The sequence below is a fragment of the Vipera berus genome, assembly GCF_964194415.1.
Source record: "Vipera berus genome assembly, chromosome: 6".
NCBI classification, from domain to species: Eukaryota; Metazoa; Chordata; class Lepidosauria; order Squamata; family Viperidae; genus Vipera; species Vipera berus.
In genome coordinates, this window is record NC_138208.1 from 33525643 (window position 1) to 33538034 (window position 12392).

At 42.0% G+C, this 12392-nt stretch overlaps 1 protein-coding gene across 2 annotated transcripts in view; it reads left to right on the top strand.

Annotated features, from left to right (window-relative positions):
- Positions 1 to 12392, top strand: part of IMMP2L (inner mitochondrial membrane peptidase subunit 2) — a 292279-nt gene that overhangs the window by 55892 nt on the left and 223995 nt on the right. The gene's annotated exons all lie outside the window — the stretch shown is intronic.

Consider the following 12392-nt stretch of genomic DNA (forward strand, 5'->3'; position numbering starts at 1 on the left):
AGTTGTACAATGATTACCATTGCTTTGTAGATTTTCACAGGATTTTCATTATTTGTGTTATGTTTATGTTTTGCTACAGGTAGATATAAGTAACTTGCAATGATGCAACAGCAGTAGTGATTTAATGATGGAAGATTATATAACTATATTCTGAACTTAAAAATGTTTGTCATGAATAGGATGTGACCAGAATAGTTTTTCTTCAATATGGAAAAGTATGTGTGGTCTGTATTTGAATGATTTTGAGAGTGTTTCATTTTTACAGATGCGTGGCCATTGAGTATGTTTGGTCATTCTTAAGAGAAGTGTGATTTTTTTCCTAATACCAAATGAAGAACCATAAGGTGGTGCTGTTTCTCTGCTAAGTACATTCTTGGGAATTCAACTATACAGACTGTTCCTGTCTTAATGGATGTAGAAATGAATGTTGAATTGTGCATAACAGACACTATGACATTAATAATGAAATAAACCTTTATTGTCAAAGTACAACATGTGTACATTGAGATTAGCTGAGCCTCCCCCCATGCTTTCTCCCCCCAACACACAGTGACAACAAACCCTCCATCCCACCACACTATGTGAACCAACTACACCACACACCGGCCTCCCAAGTCAATTCTGCATAAGATTATGTCCCATTTAAAAGCCTAACAGCCCACGGATAAAAGCTATTTTTCAGCCTGTTGGTACGGCTGGCTATATTCCTATATTCCTATATTCCCATCCGGTAGGAGAGCCTGTTGGTACGGCTGGCTATATTCAGCCTGTTGGTACGGCTGGCTATATTCCTATATTCCTATATTCCCATCCGGTAGGAGAGTAAAGAGATACCGTCCAGGGTGTGAGTCATCTCTGAGAATCTTCCTCACTCTTCCAAGGCAACGAGCCCTGGCGATGTCATCCAGTGGTGTCAGGGAACATCCCACAATGTCTTGTGCTGTGCTCACTACCCTCTGTAATACTTTCCTATCCGCGGCTGTCAGACCAGCATACCAAACCACAATATCATACGAGAGGACGCTCTCTATAGTAGACCGGTAAAAGAGGGTCATTAGCTGTTGTTCTACCCTGTTGTTCCGCAAGACCCTAAGAAAGTGAAGCCTCTGTTGGGCCTTTCTAGCCACCTGGGTTGTGTTAACTTTCTAGGTCAGATCTTCACAGAGGTAGACTCCCAGAAATTTAAAGGAGGAAACTCTCTCTACACAGTTCTCTCCGATGTAAAGTGGGACAGGTTCCTCCTTTTTTCTCCAGAAGTCTAACACCATCTCTTTCGTCTTGCCGATGTTTAGGTGCAAGTTGTTGTTACTACACCATATGGATAGTTTTTGTACTTCCGCCCTATATGCTGTCTCATCCCCACCTGTAATAAGACCCACCACAGTTGTATCATCTGCGAACTTGATTATCGCAGTGGACGGGTCAGATGATACACAATCATAAGTGTATAAAGAGTACAGGTAGGGGCTAAGCACACAGCCCTGTGGTGTGCCGGTGCAAAGCTTCAGGGGGGTGGACAAAGCAGAGCCGACCCTCACTGTTGGTAACCGATCCCTAAGAAAGTCTTGAATCCAATCGCAGATGGCGGGGGAGAATTTCAAGTCAGTCAGCTTCTCGATGAGAATGCTCGGCAAAATGGTGTTGAAAGCTGAGCTGTAGTCAACAAAAAGCATCCTGACGTAACTTCCAGGCTTCTCGAGATGACTTGCTACAGAGTGTAAAGCAGTAGCTATGGCATCGTCTGTCGACATATTTCCCCTGTAGGCAAATTGATGTTTATCAAAGTCCAGTGGGAGGCATATCCTAAGATGTTGGAGAACCAATCTTTCGAAGCATTTCATGACTACAGACGTTAATGCAATAGGTCTGTAGTCATTCAGGCACTGTCAGAATCCATTTATATCACATTTCATAAATGTATAAGTAGAACATTGTGCTTATTCTGGGGATTCTGCCATCTCTCCGAGGGGGGGGGAGAGGATGGTTACTTAGATCGAAATAGGCGATCTTCAAACAACAGGGAAACGGATCTGGGGGAGGGAGGGGGAGAGATAGATCTGGATCGCATCTTCATTTACAACTGAAAAGGAAGAGGCAATAACAATAAAAACAAGGAGAGTTCCCTTTCCCACGGAAGGGCCTGACACCTAAGTAAATGATGGCAGCCTGACCAAATGGATGAGGGGAGGGGGCTGAAATGGGAATGCTTTATATAGGATTGAAATGTAACTTTGTTAGATTCCGTCTTGTATTGCCACAATCGATTCCATCCTAGTAAACATTTTCCTTTTGGACTAAACTTGCATCCAAGAGTTCTTATTTCCTAAGATGTGGATTGAGGTGGGTCCTGACAGACGGAATCTGCTATAAGAGTCAACCTGGAAGGGAAAACCTTACCGGGGGACTTTGCAACAAATACAATGTCTGGCGACGAAACAAGAGAGGAGGGAAGCCCCATGGAGAGGGGGTCTTCCCCCCAAATGGAATCCCAGAGACAATGGGAAGCTGAAGCGGCATATTCCCCTGGGGAAGAAGCAGTGGAGCAGTACGACCGAAAACCCCGGTGGTCGATGGGCGTTGGAAGGAAGAGTGAGTGGGAAAAGGCATCGAAGGAAGTAACCCTGAGACGGAGCGACCACCAACTGGAATGGAGGCAGGAGATGGAGAGCTCCCTGCATGCCAGTGAGGAGGAGCGGATCCTGGAAAAGGCCATTGATCTGATGAAAGCAACCCTGAGCTCACTAAGGGAGGAGAGAGCTGAAAATCGCAACCGAGGCAGCGCCTGGGGACGCAACTGGAAAGGTAACGGAGGGGATCCAGCACCTGAAACCCCGGGGCCGTCCAATGGAACAGGAATTGCTGCCTCAGCAGTACCCACCCCCCCCAGAACCACAGACGGGGACCAGGATGAGGAGCGATACTGGCCACGGCGCAGACAATGATCCAGCCAAAGACTCCCGCCCCTGGAAATCAAATTCAAGGGGGAGCCATCACGACTGGGATTCTTCCTAACCCAAGTCCTCAGCTATATGGAAGAGTACGGCCGGGATATCCCTAGTGACAAAACACACATCCAAATTGTGCAATCCGCCCTGGACGGATCGGCTGCAGACTGGGTGGTGAACGCCCCAGAACTCGACGACTTCAACCGATTCATATCATCTTTGAGGCGGCGGTTCGAGGATCCTTTGACCGTAAGGCCCGGGAGAGAATCAAAACGGTGAGGCAGGGCAGGCGAGCAGTGGCTGAATATACCCAAGAATTCCGAGCCATCGCCAGCAAGCTGAACTGGCCAGAAGACATATTCCTTAGCCACTTCAAAGACGGTCTAAACTACGACCTGTATGACGCTTGCCTGCCTCGAGGAGACCCACCCCATCTCGACGACTGGTACATCCTGGCGGAGGAAGTGGAAATAGACCTACTGAAGAGACACCGCAGAGGAAAATCACGGGGCTGCCTGCCACCCGAGCAAACACGCGAGGGGGAAAAACCACCAGCCACAGCCAAAAAATCAACGGGTTGTTTCAGCTGCGGGAGAGAGGGCCACTGTGCTGCAGAATGTCGTTCAAAAGCCCTCCCACGAAAACCAGAGGCATCATCCTCCAAGACGCCGGGGAAGTCCCAAGGCAACACAAAAGAATCTTCCATGAAGGGGACAGAGGCTGAAGAGTCCACAATTCCTGCCAGGAACTGGGATTGGACTCCGGCCTGCACCGCAGGGACGGTGGACAACTCGGAAGACAGCTCAGAGGGAGAACCATTGGTAAGTGGACCCCTTCCACCCATACTTAAGACAGTGACTATATTAGCTTCCTCTATGCCTGAAGCAGCCAAAATAAAAGCTCTGATAGACTCTGGGTGCATCCGCTGCCTTATCAGCTGGTGGAGAGATTGAGCATCCCAGTGAGGAGGTTAAAACAACCAATCTCTTTTAGTCAATTAGATGGGACAATAGCAGGGGGGGACCAGCCACCCTAGCCACTTTACCAATCCACCTATCACTGGGGCCCCATGAGGAGGACATAATGTTTATAGTGGCCGCAGGCATGGAATGCCCAATGATTCTAGGACTGGAATGGCTGAAGAAATGGAACCCCGGGATAAACGAGGACAGCAGAACTCAATTTCCCAAAGGGGGGGGGCAGAAGAACGTAGACTCCAAAAGCACCCCCCCAACCCGGAGGGAGGAGACAGCAGCAGTGGGGGAAGAGAAGTTACCAGAGATACCAGACGAATACAGGGACCTTGCTGAGGTTTTCAGCGAGGAACCGGCAGATGAGCTTCCCCCCCACCGCCCCACGGACTGTGTTATAGAATTCAAACCTGGGGCAAAACTCCCAAAACCCAGGATGTATGCCATGAGCCCAAGGGAAATGGCAGAAATGGAAAGATTCATAAAGAAAAACTTAGAAAGGAGCTTCATTGAGCCTGCCAGACCCAAAGTGGCTGCCCCAGTTCTGCTCAGGGAAAAGAAGGATGGTTCTTACCGCTGTTGTATAGATTATAGGAATTTGAATACAATTAGTGAATGCAATCTGTACCCCTTACCCCTGATGAAGGATATGCTATCCCACCTATCGAAAGGAAGGATTTTCACTAAACTAGACCTGAGGGAAGCATACTACCGCATTAGGATTAAGGAAGGAGATGAATGGAAGACTGCATTCAACTGCCCATTGGCTTGCTACCAGTTCAAAGTACTGCCATTTGGACTGCAAGGGGCTCCCGCAGTATTCATGCAATTAATTAATGACGTGCTTTTGTAGCACCTTTATAAGGGGGTCCTGGTTTACCTGGACGACATCCTTATGTTCACTGAGACCAAAGAGGAACATATCAAACTAGTCAGAGCAGTCCTGAAAAGGTTGCGAGCTGCCCACCTATATGCTAAACTATCGAAGTGCGAATTCCACCAGGAAAAAATTGACTACCTGGGATATCGCATATCCCCAGAGGGCATTGAAATGGACCTTGAAAAAGTTAGGGCAGTACTAGAGTGGGCACCCCCCCGCACACGGAAGCAATTGCAAAGTTTCCTGGGGTTTGCAAATTTCTACCGCCAATTCATCCCTGCATTTGGCCAAATAGCCATGCCCCTGACAAACTTATTGAAAACGAAAGGGGGGTCCCCCGTGAAATCCAGCCAGCCTGTAAAGTGGACAATGGAGTGTCAAGCAGCATTTGAGAGTCTAAAGAGACTTTTTTCTGCTGAACCTGTCCTAAAACACCCAGATCCCGACAAACCTTTTGTAATACAGGCGGATGCGAGTGATGTAGCGTTAGGAGCCGTACTATTACAAGAAAATGATGTGGGGAAGTTGCAACCATGCGCATACACATCCAGAAAACTCACAGAAACAGAACAACGTTGGCCAATATGGGAAAAAGAGGCATTCTCGTTGAGGTGGGCATTACTAACATGGCGCCAATTTTTAGAAGGAAATAAAATACCTTTCCAGGTCTGGACAGACCACAAGAATTTGGAAGCACTAAAAACTCAGGAATTCAGGAAGTGATGGAAAGTGATGAATGGTTCCAGAAAAATAAACATGTGTGCACAATTAAAGATGGACTGCCATGGGTGGGGGAGAAGCTATATATACCTGCCACACAGAGAATCAATTTCATGCAACTGTGCCATGATACAAAATCAGCAGGACACTTTGGCTTTGTAAAAACCTTACACTTAACTAAAAGGCAATTTTGGTGGTCATCTATGAAAAAGGACATAGAAAGCTATGTGGGAAGCTGTCAAATTTGCACGATGGCCAAAAGACTGCAAGGGAAACCGCCAGGTCTGTTACAATCGGTGGCAAACCCTTCAGCCCCATGGAAAGAAATAGCCATGGATTTTATCGTAGAACTGCCAGAATGTAATGGAAACACCGTAGTCTGGACTGTTACAGATCTGTTCTCTAAGCAAGTACATTTCATACCTTGCCAAAAAATCCCGACTGCAAAAGCATTAGCAAAACTTTTTGTAAGGCATATTTACAGATTGCACGGGGTACCACAACGCATCATATCTGACAGAGGGGTGCAATTTACGTCGGCATTTTGGAAAGAATTTTTATCCCTCTTAGGAACCACCGAAGGACTGTCATCTAGTCACCATCCTCAGACAGACGGAGCTTCTGAAAGACTTAATAACATACTTGAACAATATCTGAGATGCTGTATTAATTTTCAGCAGTCCGACTGGATGGACCTACTGCCTTTCGCAGAAGTAGCATATAATAATGCAGTCCACTCAAGCACAGGTTACACCCCTTTTCAAGTAGCTACAGGCCAGAGTTTCAACCCAATACCAGAACTAACCCCAAAAGAACCGGTCATCCCTGATATGAAGGAATGGATTGCTCAATTACAAAATACATGGCCAATCGTTAGGAAAGCGTTGGAAGATGCCAGAAAAGCATACAAGACACAGGGAGACAAAAAAAGAACCGATCCCACACCATTTAGGATAGGAGAGATGGTATATTTATCCACAAAATACCTGAAATCACTCCAACCCTGTAAAAAACTAGGACCAAAATATATTGGACCCTTTCCAATTAAAAGAACCATAAACCCAGTAACAGTTGAATTAGAACTACCCAAAAATCTTAGACGAATACACCCAACCTTTCACTGCAGTCTATTAAAGAGAGAACAACAATCACCCCTACGAGCAAAAATCCCACCACCACCACCCCCCATCATGGTGGAAGGAGAACAACATTTTGAAGTGAAAGAAATCTTAGATTCCAGAAAACACCATGGAACGATACAATATTTAGTGGCATGGAAACACCTCCCCTCCTCAGAAAATGAGTGGGTTAACAAACTCCATGTTAAAGCACCAAAGTTGCTTAAGAGGTTTCATACAGAATATCCGAACAAACTGGGCTAACATTTATATGTTTTTTTTCCCCACAGATGGACCCATCTTTTTTTCTGAAAGGAGTGCCGATTGTCAGAATCTATTTATATCACATATGTATGGTGAGAATATTGTGCTTATTCTGGGGATTCTGCCATCTCTCTGAGGGGGGGGGGAGAAGATGGTTATTCAGATTGCAGTAGGTTGTTTTCAAAGACCAGGGAACCTTTTGATCTGGGGGGAACGGGGAGAGAGAGATCTGGGTTGCATCTCCATTTGCAGCTGAAAGGAAGAAGCAATAACAATAAACACAAGGAGAGTTCCCTTTCCCACGAAAGGGCCTGACACCTTAGTAAATGATGTGAGCCTGACCAAATGGATTGGGGGGGGGCTGAAACGGGAATGCTTTATATATGATTGAAATGTAACTCAATGTTAGATCCTGTCTTGTATTGCCACAACCGATCTCATCCTAGTAAACTTTTCCTTTTGGACAAACCTCGCTCCAAGAGTTCTTATTTCCTAAGATGTGGATTGGGGTGGGTCCTGATAGATAAATTGATGAAGGAACACTATGTGCTACAATTAAATTGCTAAGCTTCATAGCTTGATTAAATATTAAAGACTTTACAGCCTCAGGGTCAGGCTTCACATCTGCACTGAAGAGTAAATCATCACTCCCCAGACATTTAACGCTTAGTTCTAATATTTTGCATGGCTTGGCAAGAGACCCTGAATATGACTGAAATAGATTCAAATATTTATTGCAGCCAGAACAGGTGTAAAGAATAAGGGAGATAACCTTAAGGTGATAGGCAGTAATAGCTATATAAGCCAGTAGGGCAAGGGTGTCAAACTGCCAGCTCACGGGCTGGGTATGTCACGCCAAAACTGTGCCCACCTCATTGCTGGCAATGGGAAGAAAGTCACAATACGTCACAATACGTCACCTGACATCACGAGTTTGACACCTGTTCATTAGGGTTACAATATCCCTTAAGTCCTGTGAACCTAAGATTACATTCAGAAGACCCTCAAATAAGCTTCCCTGATTTATTGAGATATATGAGCAAGGTAAGCTGAAACTCAATCTGGATTGGAAAAATTCTTTTTATAATTATCTTAATGACATTTAACTCACTTCTAATGTAATCCATTTCCTAATCTGGTCTACCCTAAAGGTGTGAAAGTAGTTGATTGTAGTTAAATATATAATTCAATTTTTAAGTTTCTTCCAAATTCTATGTGACACTATTATTTGAGGAGGTCCTCTATAGAAATTGATCACCACTACTATCTTCTGTCCAATAATGGTTTTGGTATTGCAGCTTTAAAAAAAATAATATTTTAAAATAATTTTTATATATCATTTTTACTTTATTCTATGGTGCCCAGCACAACTTGTTTGTGAGATAGGCAACCATATAAATTTGATGAATAAATAAAAATACAAAAGATTAAACATTATTATTATTATTATTAAAAGACTACATTATACATTAGAAATAAAAGCAACAACAAAACAGAAACAAATTAATAAAAGAAACAAAAAATTGTGTTCTTTTTTATTGAAAAGTTTTACAATACATTTTATCTTTAACAATCCCTCCCCCCCTCCCTCCACCCAACCCTTCCTAACCCTCCCTAACCCTCCCCCCCTTCCCCCTCCCCCCTCCCCGACTTCCCAGAGCTAAATACAAGGTATAAAAATAAAAACAATCATAAACAACCATATGTTAACAACAATAAACTATTAAGTCTATCGCACTCTAGCTCATATGAAATGACTACAAGCAATACTAATATCACATAAAAAAAACTTATACAAATGCTAAATGAAACTTTTTGGTCCCATATTTGTTCTGGATATAATCAATCCACTTTTTCCACTCCATAATATAACGTTGTTGCGAATCTAAAAAGATCAGTGCCGCAGGGATCTGGTTGTTCCTTTCCAAAAATTCCAACAAGTCTAATATATGCCTGACATTATTTTTCATTTGTCTACCACTGATAAACCCAGTTTGGAAAAAATGATGTTCTTGAACAAGGCACTTACCCTCTGCAATAGGTCCATTTTCAGTGTCTTCTGGAAGGTTAAATAGGAGGGGACTACCTAATCCTCTATTACTAGTCCAAGATACCATGCTGCAATGGCAAAGCCGAGTCTTTTCCCAACTTCAAACTCTCGTTACCTATGGAACCATAACTAATTTCTCCCTAAAGGATTAAACTTATAATTGGAGCAGATAGTTTTGAAGGTACCCATGAAGGGCATTATATGTTAACAATATCATCTTAAATTGCACCAGAAATCAGTGCAAGTCCCATGGAATTATTGTAATATGCTACCAGCACCATGACCCAATGAATATATGTACTTAAGGATACTGAGCTAGTTATAATTTTTGAATTGATTTCAAGGGCAACCTTTATTTTGCAGCAGTTTAACTGGGTGGTAATGAATGTGAGGTCCTTCCTCTTGCACCAGATAAGTTGCAGTTCATACACAAGCTGAAACTGGACAAAATTCTGTCTAGCCAGTCTCCACCTGTTTGAAAGGACCTGCAAGTCCATCACCACATCATGAGCATGTTTCTTCATGTTTGGTACTTGCTCATCCAAAGTTAACACTGATGTTGACAATGATACTTGTTGTACAAAGAGCAACTCTTCCTTGGGTTCAGCTTCAGGCTCTTCTGCCCAATTTGTAAGGAATCACAGAGATACTGTAAACCTGGAGAAACTATGCACTCAATTTTTAAAAACAAGATTGAAACTCTGGACATGAAGAAAACCTTAAAAATAAATTTAAATTGGCTCTACCTTAACTCTCTTGATTGTAAGAAGTTGGGAAAACTTTGTGAGGTTTTCAAGATGAAAGACAGCTCTTCAAGGTAGTCAAACCTAGAATGACTAGAATTCTACTGATACAGGATAACATAACAGGGGGACTTCCGGTTTGGTCGCCGATGGGACGACTGTAAAAAGCAGGTGCTCTGGCTTTCCAGCTGGGTTTCTCTCCACCCAGCAATCCTTAAAAGGTCAGAAAGTTGCCCTGGAGGGGCAACAAAGAAGGAGGGATACCAGCTTGGATCAGGTGGCGGCCGATCGGAGCGGACTGAAGACCCCTCTAAAAAGGCAGAGTAAAAGCTGCCAGGTGAGCCAAGGCAGCCCAAGTTGTCTCCAGCTGGAAGGAAAGCACCGCAAAACAGCTGACTGTCAACTGCATGCTGAGGTTGGGTGAGCCAGAATTTTCTTTCCTTCTCCTTGTGGATTATAAATGTTGAGCCCCTGATGGGAAAGAGCTGAAAAGTAAAGAACCCCAAAAGGACTAATTTAAAAGCGGTAAGCAATTACAAAGAGGGGAAAGTGTTCTTTTTAAGAATATTGGACATTGATAAATAAGCCGAGGAGGACATCTAGTGGCAAAAGAAGAAATGACAGCATAGTGAGAGAAAAAAGAAAAGAAGAAGGAAATGGAAAAATGTTTTGTTTATTGAAGTTTTAAAATACATTTTAAAAACATAAACTCCCTCCCTCCCCCTCCCCCCCACTTCCCCTCCCTCCCCCTCCCCCCCGACTTCCCAGAGCTGAATACAGGGTATTAACTTTTACAAACGTAAGCTAAAATATGCTAACTAACTAAAAAAACACTTTAAATTCTATCTCACTTTAACTCCCCTTAAACATAACTAAATAACTAAATAATAATAATTAAATAATAATACATCTTATAATACTAATACTTATTCATATGTTAAATGAAACTTTTCATCACATATTTATTCTGAATATAATCGATCCATCTTCTCCATTCTAAAATATATCTCTGTTGCGATTGTTCTTTCAAATATGCTGAGATTTTTGCCATTTCTGCCAGGTTTGAAACTTTTAAAATCCACTCTTCTATCGTAGGCAGGTCCTCCTTCTTCCAATATTGAGATACCAAAAGTCTTGCTGCTGTTATTAAATTCAACATCAATTTGGTTTCTATAACAGTACAATCTGTAATAATACCCAACAGAAATAACTGTGGAGAAAACCTTATTTTTTCTTAAATATTTTCTGCATATTCCACCAAATTTTAATCCAAAAAGCTTTAACTTTTTTGCAAGTCCACCATATATGATAATACATTGCATCATCACAACCACACCTCCAACATTTAGGCTGATAATTTGGATACAGACATGCTAATTTTTTAGGATCTAAATGCCATCTATAAATCATTTTATAAAAATTCTCTCTTAAATTTTGTGCCTGTGTGAATTTTACATTTCTGACCCAATTTTTTTCCAAAATATCCATCGTTATTGGCTCCTGAAAATTCTGAGCCCATTTTATCATACAATCTTTAACAAGTTCCATTTCTGAATCTATTACTATCAATGCATTATATATCCTTCTTATATGCGCTTGACTTTGATCTCTGATTTGTTTTACCAAATTTTCATCAGTTGTCAAAATGCCAATTTTCTGATCTTCTGTCCATCTAGCTTGTAACTGCCCATACTGAAACCAGGTCTGAACTATTTTTTTCTTCTTTTAAAATATTAAACTACTTTAATTGCCATACATTCCTTTCCATTCTAAGAATTTCTTTATATGTAGTCACATCATGTTTAAATCCCACACTTATATTTTCTATTGCGTGTTTAGGTATTGCCCAAATTGGTATTTTATAATTTAACTTGTATCGGTATTTTTTCCAAACTCGCAACAGAGCATATCTTAATATATGAGTTTTAAAGATATTATCCACCTTCTTGTCATACAACAAATATGCATGCCAACCATATAATAAATCACATCCCTCAATATTCAATAATTTTCTTTGTGTTAAATTAAACCAATCACTAATTGATCATGAAACCACAGCCTCATAATATAATTTAAAATTGGGCATTTTAAGACCACCTCTTTCAAGTATATCTTGCATTATCTTAACTTTTATTCTCGGTCTTTTCCCTGCCCAAACAAATTTATTAATACCTTTCTGCCATTCTTCCATATTTGAGTCTTTTTTAAGTATAGGTATCATTTGAAACAAAAATAAAAATTTTGGTAAGACATTCATTTTCACTGCTGCAATTCTTCCCAATAAAGACAATTGTAATTTTCTCCAACTATCTGACTCTATTTGTACTTTTAACCATAACAATTCATAATTATTTTTATATAATTTCACATTTGAAACTGAAATTTTGTTGTTGCTGTTGTTGTTAGTTGTGAAGTCATGTCCGACCCATCGCGACCCTATGGACAATGTTCCTCCAGGCCTTCCTGTCCTCTACCATCTTCTGGAGTCCATCTAGGCTCACGCCTACTGCTTCAGTGACTCCATCCAGCCACCTCATTCTCTGTCGTCCCCTTCTTCTATTGCCCTCAATCTTTCCCAGCATTAGGCTCTTCTCCAGTGAGTCCTTCCTTCTCATTAGGTGGCCAAAGTATTTGAGTCTTAGCTTCAGGATCTGGCCTTCTAAAGAGCAGTCAGGGTTGATCTCCTCTAGGACTGACCGGT